Source organism: Ursus arctos, unplaced genomic scaffold (assembly GCF_023065955.2).
Source record: "Ursus arctos isolate Adak ecotype North America unplaced genomic scaffold, UrsArc2.0 scaffold_15, whole genome shotgun sequence".
Taxonomy (NCBI): domain Eukaryota; kingdom Metazoa; phylum Chordata; class Mammalia; order Carnivora; family Ursidae; genus Ursus; species Ursus arctos.
Genome location: NW_026622819.1, coordinates 7,479,643 through 7,491,649, shown reverse-complemented (window position 1 = coordinate 7,491,649; position 12,007 = coordinate 7,479,643). Strand labels below are relative to the sequence as shown.

Genomic DNA, 12,007 nt, shown 5'->3' with positions numbered 1-12,007 from the left:
GTTCTATCAGCTGACAATTTAATTAAGTTCTTCTGCAATCTGGCTGAAAACAAAAAAAGATGGAAATCTATCTGACTTATTACCAACTCATTAGTATGGATTTCTTTCTCCATTTCTCAAAGTGTGCTCTCTGAGCCGGGCACGTGGGAAGATGAAGGAATGGTGAGAGGAAGGCTTTTGTTCACTAACATAGCTTTTCCTTCCCTCAAGGGCTAAAGAACTGGGTCTGTTGGATGAGTGGGCGTCACAAGGAGTTAGGAGGAGGGGGACGAGGAGTGTGGTCTCTCAGTCTGTGAGTCTCTGCCCCATACCAGGAAAATCAGCTTAATGTTTACACTTCATTCAATAGAGCACTTCTGGGAGAGTAGCTCCTTAGTTGACCAATAAGACCAGAGCATTTGGAGGAAATAAAAAAACAGTTTCAATGTATTGGAGGGATGGGTACAGAATCAGTTCATGCAATTTATTTCCCTTTGGAAAATTCTTAACAAATTTACATTAAAAGTTGCAGGTAACTAAATTAAATTTTTTTTTAAAAAAGATTTTATTTATTTATGTGACAGAGAGACAGCCAGCGAGAGAGGGAACACAGCAGGGGGAGCAGGAGAGGAAGAAGCAGGCTCCCAGCGGAGGAGCCCGACGTGGGACTCGATCCCGGCATGCCAGGATCACGCCCTGAGCCGGAGGCAGACGCTTTAACGACTGCGCTACCCAGGCGCCCCCTAAATTAAATATTTTACACTAGCAGAAATGGGAAATGAGTCTTCATGCCTGGCATCAAGTAGCAGAATAATAAATGTGAATGAATGAATGAATGAATGAATGAATGAGATTATTGGAAATTATTTGGATTCTTTCTGGGTGAATAAATTTCTGCAGTCACCAGATTTAATATTCTTATGGTATCTGAAAGAAGGAGTGTGTAATTTGCTTGATACTGTTTGCTTTCAACCCCAAATCATGAGTATAGACAGACTCTTCACATGGCCCAGTGATATTAGATGAATTTTAATTAGCAAGTGTTACACAACAATGCCTTGAGAACTATAATACGAATATTGTGTATAGAAAGATGGAGTCAGATTGTTAACAATTCAATGCTGTAGGTAGATGTAGTCCCTTGAATTTTGAAATAGAATTGACATAACATCGATACAAAAAGACCAATGTGTTTAAATATACGAGAAAAAAACTTCCAAAACGTATTATCCTACAAGTTGATTGTAGCAGTAAAAGCCACCTATGCACCCAAAATGGTGCTCCGTCTTCCACAGTTTGGAGATGTTCTTTGTAGGTGGTTGCCCCACTTAGAACATTTTCCAGATCAACTTTATACCTAGGTCTGGCCATAAACCAGTTCTCTCCAATGAAGTATGAGTGGAAGTGCCGTGTGTCACTTCTTAGCTGGGGTATTCAGAGGCAGATGAGACCTCTCTACTGTCTTCTTGCACTTTGGCTCGTTGGAAAAAGAATACTTTGAGTTATCACAGCACCCAGGTATGCTGGCCCCACAAGACGGAAGGTGTTAAGGTCTTTGAATCACAAGTTAGAAAAAAACTGCCTTCTGACGAGGAATTTTGCACTGGACTGTTATGTATACGAACAAGAAAAAAATCACTATAGTAAACAACCAAAATGTTGGCTTTATTTGTGATAGCAGCTAGCATTGCCTAATGAAACAGACGTCTAGATTGAATATATGTATATATAACCAGTTAAGTAAATTAATGCATGGTAAGTTTATATTTTCTATTTAAGAGAATATAAAGTGTTTACATTTAAGGAAACAGAAGGTATCTGTGTGCTTAAATTTTTCCTATTGACTTCAGAGAATTCAAACATGCCCGTTTACTCTCAGGACTCCGTTCATACACATTAACTTTCCAAACACCTGCAATTTAAAATATTGAAACTTGCAAAAGGTTGAAATTACGGATTTTATCACATTATGAATAATTATTTGGAAAATGTCATTACAGCATGTCTCCCAGAAAAAGTGCCAAGCAGCAGCATGTCGCATTGCCAAAACGATGAAGAGTTAGCAGCGAAGTCAGAGCGATGGTGTTGAATGAGAGGAGGACCCGTGCTTCCGGCTGTGGCATCTGTTAATTGCACTGCGTGGTGTTCCCGCTGGCAAACGCATCAGCATCCACAATTGGCAGTGGAAGAGCCGGACTGGCCAGAGCCCACCACCCATCCGTCTTCATTCAGCCTTCCTTCCCAAAGGCCAAAGTTATTGATGCTCTAACAAGCACACTGACAGGATTTATCAAACTTCTGTTTAGAGTCCACTGATCACAGGAGGGCAGCAGCTCTCCCTGCAATTTATACAAATGACTTTGAGTATGGTAGTTTGAATGCTGACTTAAAAAAAAGGGGGGGGGGGCCTGTTGAAGCCTTCACATTTTTATTTGAGGGCAAAAAGAGAAGAATAGAATAAAGAATACCAGTCTGTCCAATTCTCTGTAAAATGAACTTGAACTAAATAGGACAGAAATCAAACAGCATTTGAATCAGTTGTGGGGAGACACTGCATTCTAAATTGACAGATATTCAGCTAACAAAACTACTGAAGTTTGCTTCACCTTTGAAGAAGTCAGTTTTGATTACTCCCCGAGAAAGTCACACGCAGCATACATTAGAGTTACGTAGCGTGCAAGGGAGTTCTAATTACTAAGATACCCCTAAATTCAAAGCCATTAAGAATTCTTATAACATCTGATTACAGTCACACGAGAGGAAGGCAAGCAACAACATCAACTCAGCCCAAACCTCAGTCTGTAATCCAGATGTTTTGTTTACATGCTGCCAACGTTTCATCTTTCAGATTTTTTAAACTTTAATTGATGTAAACCTTTGACCATATTGACCTGAGGCTTCACAGGCTTCGTTCTCCTTATGTGAATAATCAACTACACAAAGAGTTGGATGATGATAGAACCTCACCATCAGTTTTCACTATATTTTGCTGCAGAAACGACCCCCAAGTCTCTGGTTTATTTCTCGCTCACGGTCGATGTCATTGGTAGGTCAGCTTCGTGTATCTTCATTCCAGGACCAAAGCCAGAGGAGTGCCCCCCCCCCACGTTGGGAGAGAACATGGTCCTGGCTGAAGGAAAATAAGGGAGGTGAGGCAAACACCCAGTGGCTCTTAAAGCTTCTGCCCAGACGTAACCTCCACCCTGCAGCTCACACGGTCTGGTGGCGGAGGACTCTCCCAGTGCAAAGAGCCAACAGTTGGGAAAAACACTCCCAGCTCTGGTGCATGCTCTTGGTCATACGTATTCATGGACACCCCCCACCCCCGCATAAAACAGACATCATCTTCTTGCAGAGGGAAATACTCCCCAGGTCCCCTTCACTGAGTCCAGGATGTCATGTGGTCTCTCCATCAGCTCTGCATCTGGCAGCCCTTGACCTGGTTACCTGTGAACCACCACAACCACAAACAACAAAAGTTATATTTGGGAGGCCCCCAGGTGGCTCAGTCAGTGAAGCGTCTGCCTTCAGCTCAGGTCATGATCTCAGGGTCCTGGGTTGGAGCCATGCCCCGTTTCAGCCTCTCCCCCTTGCTCATTCTCTCTCTCTCTCTCTCTCTCTCTCTTAAATAAATAAATAAATAATCTTTAAAAAGTTATCTTTGAAGGAAAATGGCACAGTATTCAACCTCACTTGTAAAGGTGAGGCACTACTGTTCAGTACATGGGCAAAATTTGCCCTCCGCCCAGCCCGGGGCAGACTATGCGCTTCTTTCATCCTTTACAAGAGTCACTGATATTTACACTACATTGGAATTTATTATTTCTCTTCTCAGTGCTGTCGAAATGCAGATGGGTCCTTTAGCAAGTGTTACACCTGTCATTTACAACTCCTTAGTCTGACTTTGGGACGTCTCCCCCGTAGCTGTGGCCTAGGGTCTGCTGAAGCGGCTCTTCTCCTGCCAGTGTTAGGACAATAGGGGAGACGACCTCTCATGCATGGCACGACTGTCTCATTATGTAACCTTAAATGTCTAAGGGGAAAATTTGTGATCATTTCTAGGCAATGATTTCATTTTATTACGTTTCAGTCTCAAAGGTAGAAATAATAACTCCCTGGTGGGCGTGTCTTTCCACTTTGTATCAAGACTGAACTACAGCCATGTCCATAATCCATAGAGAAAGGAAGGAATCCAGAGCAGGAGACGAAAGACTGAGACTTTCCTCACAGTCAAGGGAATGCCACGTTCCAGAATCAAGACAGTCAGGGCCATGATTGACTCATATTTGGCGCATGGGCAAGAGTAGGGTTGGATCAGATGAACTTACATTATTTTCTGTTCTCCGTTTTCCAACTACTTACTCTTTTATCTTCTCCTGGCAAGCAGAGGTGAGAAGACCCCTAAGTCAGACATAATCTTGGTTTAGAATTCAAAAAATAAAGAAACACGGTGGGTTCAGTTCCGTGAAAGTGTAGGCAGAACTTACTCCGGTAGATCATAAAGGTCCGAGAGGCCACAGGATGCGGGTATCCGGAAAGGAACTCTTCCTGTGGCGTTTCCCCTATTGCTGAAGCTTGATAAACACAGACACCAGAAGAAAGACGAATGGACAGGAGTCTGATTTTATCCATAAACCTGAAATGAGGTCCAAAGTCCATGCTTCCTAATTAGACTCAGGTGATTGGGCCTGGTGCCCAGGAGCCTGGGGGAAGTGAAGGGAACTGCTTTGAGGCCTCTCTTCTATGGTAACCGGGGTGCAGGGGTGCAAGAGGACCTGTCTCCGGGGCTCCCAAACAGACCAGGTTTGGCCGCTTGCTGCTGGCAAATTCCAAAGGCAGAGAAACAAGTGGCGGTAAAACAAGAATGACATGTATTTCAGAGAAGTCAGCACCTGGAAGACAATGGACGAGGATCTCAAAGACTGTCTCCCAAGTGCTGAAAATAGCTGCAGGTTTATCTGGGGCAAAGGTGGGAGGGTACGTGCAGGAAGGCAGGGAAGGTCAATCCATCATTATCTTGGAGTCTTCACAGTGGAGTCTTGCTGGCTCTGGGCAGTCCCTGTTGCTGGAGGGATAGTTTCTGTTGCCATCAGGGGAAGCTTCACCCTCAGGGTCTTCTACCTGAGCTGAAGCCCAGCAGGAAAGGGGAATCCAACTGGAAAGTCCAAGGTCAAAATGGAGGCAGCCAAAGAAGTCCTCCTGTCCTAGCTCCTCCATTCCAGCCCCTGGCATTTCCCCCTTAATGGCAGTCTTCTTTTTCACCACCACCTGCCCCAGCCCTCATCCTTCATTCTGCAAGCACCCTGGTCCCTCCAGACAGCCCATGAATCTCGGGGTCCCTGGGGCAGACCCTCTTAGAGACAATTACTCTCCCCTTTAACAATCAGAGTGATAACTAACCGAGAGTTAAGAGTTCAAACCACACCCTGGGGTCTAATGACTTCTTTTGTGAAATTAACCTTCAAATGGTGCCTATTCTTCTGCTCTGTTCCCCTCTCACTTTTGCTGTTTCCAGTTTTCTACTTTCAAGGCAACATTTTCACCATTGCTTGCTACGTAAGTCTTTCTACCGTCTGGGGCCCAAAGCAGGAAAATGCTGACATAACCTTAGTGATAAATAATGTTCAGCCCTTGCTATGTTTGCATTTTAAAGGGGACCTCAGAGAGAGGAAAAAGCCGCATTCCCCTGGTGGAATTTAAGGCTCACACTCAAGAGGAGATGAGCTATGCTGCAGTCGGGGAGTTTTCCACGGATCCCTCCTATCAAGGCGGGTTTGTGAGGTCCTACTTTATCTGTCCACCCAAACCAAATATTACTGAGCACTAAATATGGACTAGGCACTGTTTTCAGGACCAAACAGATAAAAACTCCTGTCCTTACGGGAGCTTACTTTCTAGTGAAGGTATTATTTTATTAATAAAAGTAAAATATATAGTTTGTTATAAGGGGATAGGTGTCCTGGGGGTGAAGGGGGCCAGATAGCGCACAGCAAGGTGAACGAGATGCATGGGGAGAGGGGGTGAAATTTTAAATGGACCCATCAGGCTTGAAGGAGGTAAGAGCGTGGAATAAAAGTCTGACTCCATTTCTGATGTTTGCTGACAGCTTCCAAGGCCCACCACCTCAGATCCCCCCCGTTCTGCCCCACATGTGGGTGGGACTGTGGTGCCAGGAGGTGGTGTAATCACATGAGCCTGGACCCCTGCTGGAATGGACTGTGCAACCCCCCTTCACATGATTCCAGCCCCAGATTAATGCTCTGCTGTTGACATCTTGAAATTCTTAATTATATTTGAACATGGGGCCCCGTATTTTCATTTGCAATGGGCCCTGCAATTTATACAGATAGCCCTTTCTCCCAGATCTGAAGCAGAGGTGGGAGGAGTTCAAGTATCCAATTCAAACCTGGCCTTCCAGGTTGTTAACAAAAGTATCACTTTTTAACTTGGGAGATAATTGTAATGATAACTTTTGAGATACATTCTGAGAAAATTGTAGGTTCACAGCTTGTAGGAAATCTTCAGAGAAATTCCCTGATATGCTTTACTTTGTTTCTTCTGTTGGTAACATCTGGCATCAAAAATATGTTTTTTCAGGATAGGAGGATGTAGCATCTTTTCCTTAACAGCTTGTTAGTTGCATTTATATTTTAAATATTTAGTCAAGTGGGCCTGTTTGTACTGTTCGCTCTGTCTGCAAATGTCAGGATTCCAGCCATGACCACGACCTTTTGCAGGAAAACTTCAAAAAATACTCTACACTCCTCTACTTCTTCTCTCACCTCCTCGCAGACTCTTGCCCCTCCACTCCCAATAGCTGCTCCCAACCACAAACAAGGTCAAACCCAGCAGGCGATTCTCATTTTTAGCTAACCTCTTGGCGACATCGATGGAGTTGATTTCTGTCACTTCCTGGACCTGCTTCCTTCTCCAGGCTTCCAGCACACTAAGCAATCTCAGTTTTCCTTCCTCCTGTCCGATATGACACCCCTCTCTCCATTGCTGGTCCTCCCCACCCCAGAAATCTGAGCCCCAGGGCTCACTCCGCACTCCACGCTTGCCCTACCCTGTTCTCACCCCGTCCAATCATCTCTGAACTGAAGACTCCAGACTCCCCTTGTGAATTTCAGACTTCTTATTCCAGCTGCCAGCAGGAGGAAAACTTTGTATCATCACTTTGTGCCAGGAGAATCGCATTTCTTAAACCAAGATTAAAGGCAGGATGACATTATAAAAAGGATGGAGATTATGTTAAGCAGTACTTTCTTGACCCATTTGCTGATCATTGCCCAAGAACTGCTAACATGTTTTTGCTTTTGTTTCTAGATCACATCTTACTTTATTTTTCCACTTTGCAAACTCCAGGAGTGATTTGAGATGCATATTTCTTCTATTCCAACATGAAATACATATTTTAAAATTAGATTTTCTGTTTTTATGTTATTTCCAGTCATCGGCAGCTTTTAAGATTTGAATTAAAATTTGTTTTAAAATACCTTGCCAATCTAATCACTTTATAAAATATTGTGAAAGGTTTTTTTTCTTCTTCTTTTTAGGTTTATTGTTCTAAATTAAAGGCCAGAGGAAACTGTTCCTTTTTATGTATATGAGTCTATTTCAATATCAATTTCAACTCCAATTGGACCTTCTAAATTAATGGTTTAGATTAGTGGGAAGGTATCATTCTAAAACATTTAAGGAGTGGAGGGCCTGGGTGATTCAGTAGGTTAAGCTTCAGACTCTTGATTTCAGCTCAGGTCATGCTCTCAGGGTTGTGAGATCAGCCCCATGACCGGCTCCATCCTGGGCATAGAGCCTGCTTAAGATTCTGCCTCTCCCCCTCCTTTCTTTCCAAAAAAAAAAAAAGAAAAAAGAAAACAATAACCAAAAAATATTTAAGGGATGCCTGGCTGGCTCAGTCAGAAGAGCATGCAGCTCTTGATCTCGAGGTCATGAGTTTGAGCCTGCCGTTGGGTGTAGAGATTACTAATAAATAAATAAATAAATAAAATAAACTTAAAGAAAAGCTCCAGCTTTTAAGTAAAATTTAACCGACCTGTGCTCATGTGAAAGCCTGGCTCAGAGCCTGTGTAGCCCTGTCGAGCACACCGCCCGCATAGGGCAGCCAGTTAACTAGAATTTCTAATCAGTCCGGAAAATGATTTTTCCAGTAAAGAGGGAAGAGCTATAACTGAGGTGGGTGAGGCCAGTTGAAAGTGCTTTCTATGGAAGTGAAAAACTGTTAAATATTGGCACTCTCATCTGGTTTAACCTAATATATACAGGAAACTCAACATGACGAGTGATGGAATTGCTAACTAGCAGAAAACTCTGGAAGAGATGCTTCCAAGCAAAGGAAAAGAAAAGCAAAACAAACAAAACAAGAAGGAGAACGACTCAGGGGACACCCCAACCGGGAGCAGAGCTCCTCCAAACCCAGAGCCAGCATGGTCTCCAAGGACCCGCCTGGGTGGTGGCTGCCCTGCCCTCCCCGTGAGCAACTCTCCAGATGTGTGCGTCAGGGGAAATGGGAGTAAAAGCTTGAGAGCCACAGAAACCCAGTTGATAGCGACCATGTAATCGTAACACCAGCTTTTACCGTCCTTTACAAGGAACATGAAGATAACCTATGTGCCCTGTGACGAGTTTAGAAAATAGAGAAATTCACCTTGGAGGAAGTGATAATCACTCACCTGTGTACGTATTTCCGGTTGTTTTCACGCGGACTTGTGTAAATAAACACCATTCAGACGGTGCCCTTTGCATGTTGTCTGCAACCTGTGTTTATCACCTGTGCCATAATTACGTTAGAAACAATTTTCGCAAGAATGTTGTAAACAGTTTTCTCGGCCTTGAAAGAGGCTTTGAGAAGAAAGTGAGATTCAGATGACTCCATCCTAGCTATGTAATGGTTGGGTAAAATGTATTTGATTATTCTGCTATTGTGAGATATTCGTGTTTCTTGGATTTCTTTACTGTGCGTAAGAGAGCCACAGTGTCCCCAACTTTTGTAAGTCTCTCTTATTAGTTCTTTAAGTTAATTTAGAATGAAATGGTATATCCATTTTAAAAGCTCTTTCCTAAGTATTGGCCTTCATAAAATGCATACAAATGTACATTCCCATCAATCAAAGAAGAGAGCAAACTGTACATTTGATCATCTTTGTTAATTTGGTAGGATGTAGATGGTATCTCGTGGTTACTTTATTTTTTAATTTTGTAGCAAAATTAATTTTTATGATTGATATCTATTTTACTGTTCCTTTTATGAATTATTATGTATTCATCGTTTATTTGGGATTTTCTGTTTCTTAAGGACTCGTATCTTTAGCATATTCCAGATCACCCATGTCTTGAAAGTATAAAGTCACCTCAGCTTTAGGGACCCAATCCATCAATGATGGGAGCTCAGTCACCCCTAGTCTGATTGCCAGGAATCAGCTCACTACAAAGAACCCAGTCCCCATTGCTTCTGAGAGACCTGCGTACCAATAATCCCAGCTAGTGAGCCACCGTCACTGCCTGTTCCCTGACTTCCTCTGTTCATCTTGCTCTGGCTCCCACTTGTCCATATCTATCATCGTTGGGACATCATTTTGGAAAGTCACTCTGCTGCCACCCATGGTCAGGAATGATTACTCTTGGGAATTAATAAAGAAACTGTCTTCTCTAGAATAGGAAAACAGTAGCCAGTCCTGTAAACTCTGTGGATGTCCATCCTTGGGGTGCAAGAATTTGCCAGGCTTCAGAGATGGGATGAGTAACCAAGGATGGGGGTTGGGTGGGGCATAAAGCCATTGTCTTTATCCAGCGGCATCTGGGATCCAGCTAAAAATAACCAAAAGTCCCTGGATATATAAACATACTAAGTTTTTGTCTATGACAAATGTTGCAAATATTTTCTTTTTAATCTGTTCCTTCCATTACAGTTTATTAGGTTGAAGTATGTAACTTAGTTTGCTTCTACGTGATTGAAATAAGGAGCTGACTTCTCTTCATGGAAACAAGGTCTAGTGGGTACTCTACAGCTCCTTCCACTACAGAACACCTGAAAAAGGCTGGATAAAAATAAAGTTCACTCATATGTGGAATATAAGAAACAGCACAGAGGATCATAGGAGAAGGGAGGGAAAACTGAATGGGAAGAAATCAGAGAGGGAGACACACAATGAGAGACTCTTAATTATAGGAAACAAACTGAGGGTTGCTGAAGGGGAGGTGGGTGGGGGGATGGGGTAACTGGGAGATGGGCATTAAGGAGGGCACGTGATGTGATGAGCACTGGGTGTTATATGCAACTGATGAATCACTGAACTCTACCTCTGAAACTAATGATGCACTATATGTTGGCTAATTGAATTTAAATAAAATAAAATAAAATAAAATAAAATAAAATAAAATAAAATGCACAGCTGAGCTCTCAAGAAAGTGCAGAGACTCCCAAACACTAAAATAAAGAGAACAGAATCTCACTTGGTTGCATTGTATGAACTGGGGGAGAGGACAAGTGGGGCATGCCTTTCTTCGTAACCACTGATCAAGGGGCTCGGATTTTAATGGTCGCAGAAAATAAGGCGCTGGGATAATGAGATAAAACCGCTCCCCCACCCAACCCTGAGAGCCAGCCCTATCGATTGGCCACATCCTCAGTGAGAGGGTAGGTAACCATCCACTGACCAGCGAAGAGATAAGAGGTCAGAGATACGAGAGCTGTCTCCTCCCAGGTTCATGGTGGGAGAAACTCTTCCCTTCCTTAACAGTTACAACCATGAGATTTCCTTCATGAAGATTTTGCCTGATGTTACTCTATTTGGGATCCCAAAGGAAGAGCTTGACAACAACAAAGGAGTCTCAGTCTCGATCAACCCGAGGATGCCCAACACCCTCTCCAAGGGACATAGTTTAATCCAGGACACTCAGGATTTTCGCAGATAAAGCCCCACTGAGCACAAACCCACAATCTAAACTTCAGAATCACAAGAACAATCTGCCATGTGCATGAGCCAGCAAAACACACAAACAGTAGATTCAGACCCTGGAATAATTGGGCACTGATAAGAAAATTAGCATACTCCAGAGGACTGAAGCCACAGAGGAAAACAGAAAACAAGCTCGCTATTTTTATAAAAAGACCATGTACATTCTAACAATGAGAATTACATCCATTGAAAATAAAAATAAGGAGTTCAGCCAGCTATCCAAAATACGAACTTTGAACAGTTACCTAAAGATTTCGTCACTCGATATGCTTTCAGGCATACAAAGAGTAGACACCCATTGTTTGGGAATAAAGGGAAACTCAAATGATAGTAAAGGATCAGCTTGCCATAAAGTTTTGGATAAGGAACTTCCCATAATTTCCTTTGTTGGCAATACCACCAATATTCTAGAGAGGGGAGACTTAGAGGTAGATAGTAGAGTCAAGCTGCAATTACATCTATAAACTAATTATAGGTTGTTTTCTAGATATTTATGTTTCACCTTAAACAGATTCCACAGTGTGGCAGAGATTGCTCATTTTTCCACAATATTGACTTCCCCTCCTTCCATAGCAATAAAAACCCAGAGTTTTGTCTGGGCACCAAGCCATACTGAAGAGTAAGTTTATTCTCAAGATTAAATTCTGAATAATGGGATTGAGCGAAATCTCCCAGTTGTGCTTAACAAGCAAGAACGTATCATCCCTCCTTCTGCCACCTTACTGGTGGATAGGATGGTAAGAAAGGTTGGGCCATGAAGGCAAGACAATCAGCAGGGCAGGGCGGAACAAGAAGAAGGAGCCTGGGTGCCTGATGACCTTAGTGGAGCAGAGACCGAAATTCAGATCTTTTGTGAGAAAAAACAAAACTTCTGAGCTTATGCCACCAACGCTCGTGGAGCCCTCTCCCACTCCGAAATCTATAGGGAAGAATTAGGTACAAAGTTGCCTTTGTTAGAACCTAAAATGGATGTCCTTGGCTTAGAGAAAACATTTTGAGAGTGGGTAGCAAAGACCCAGATCTTGGTGGCTGGGAAGCTGGTGGTCCAC

The 12,007-nt window shown here is 42.9% G+C and overlaps 1 long non-coding RNA gene across 2 annotated transcripts; it reads right to left on the bottom strand.

The window, feature by feature from the left end:
• Window positions 1-1,058: 1,058 nt before the first annotated feature.
• On the bottom strand, window positions 1,059-4,563 carry LOC130543735 (uncharacterized). Of its 2 annotated transcripts, none has more exons than XR_008959290.1 (4): window positions 4,467-4,563; window positions 4,342-4,380; window positions 2,947-3,426; window positions 1,059-2,318 (listed from the first exon to the last, which is right to left on the bottom strand). It is a non-coding gene; the product is annotated as an uncharacterized LOC130543735 (long non-coding RNA). The 2 variants fall into 2 exon arrangements; XR_008959291.1 differs by having other exon boundaries at window positions 2,947-3,109.
• Between the last annotated feature and the right edge of the window lie 7,444 nt (window positions 4,564-12,007).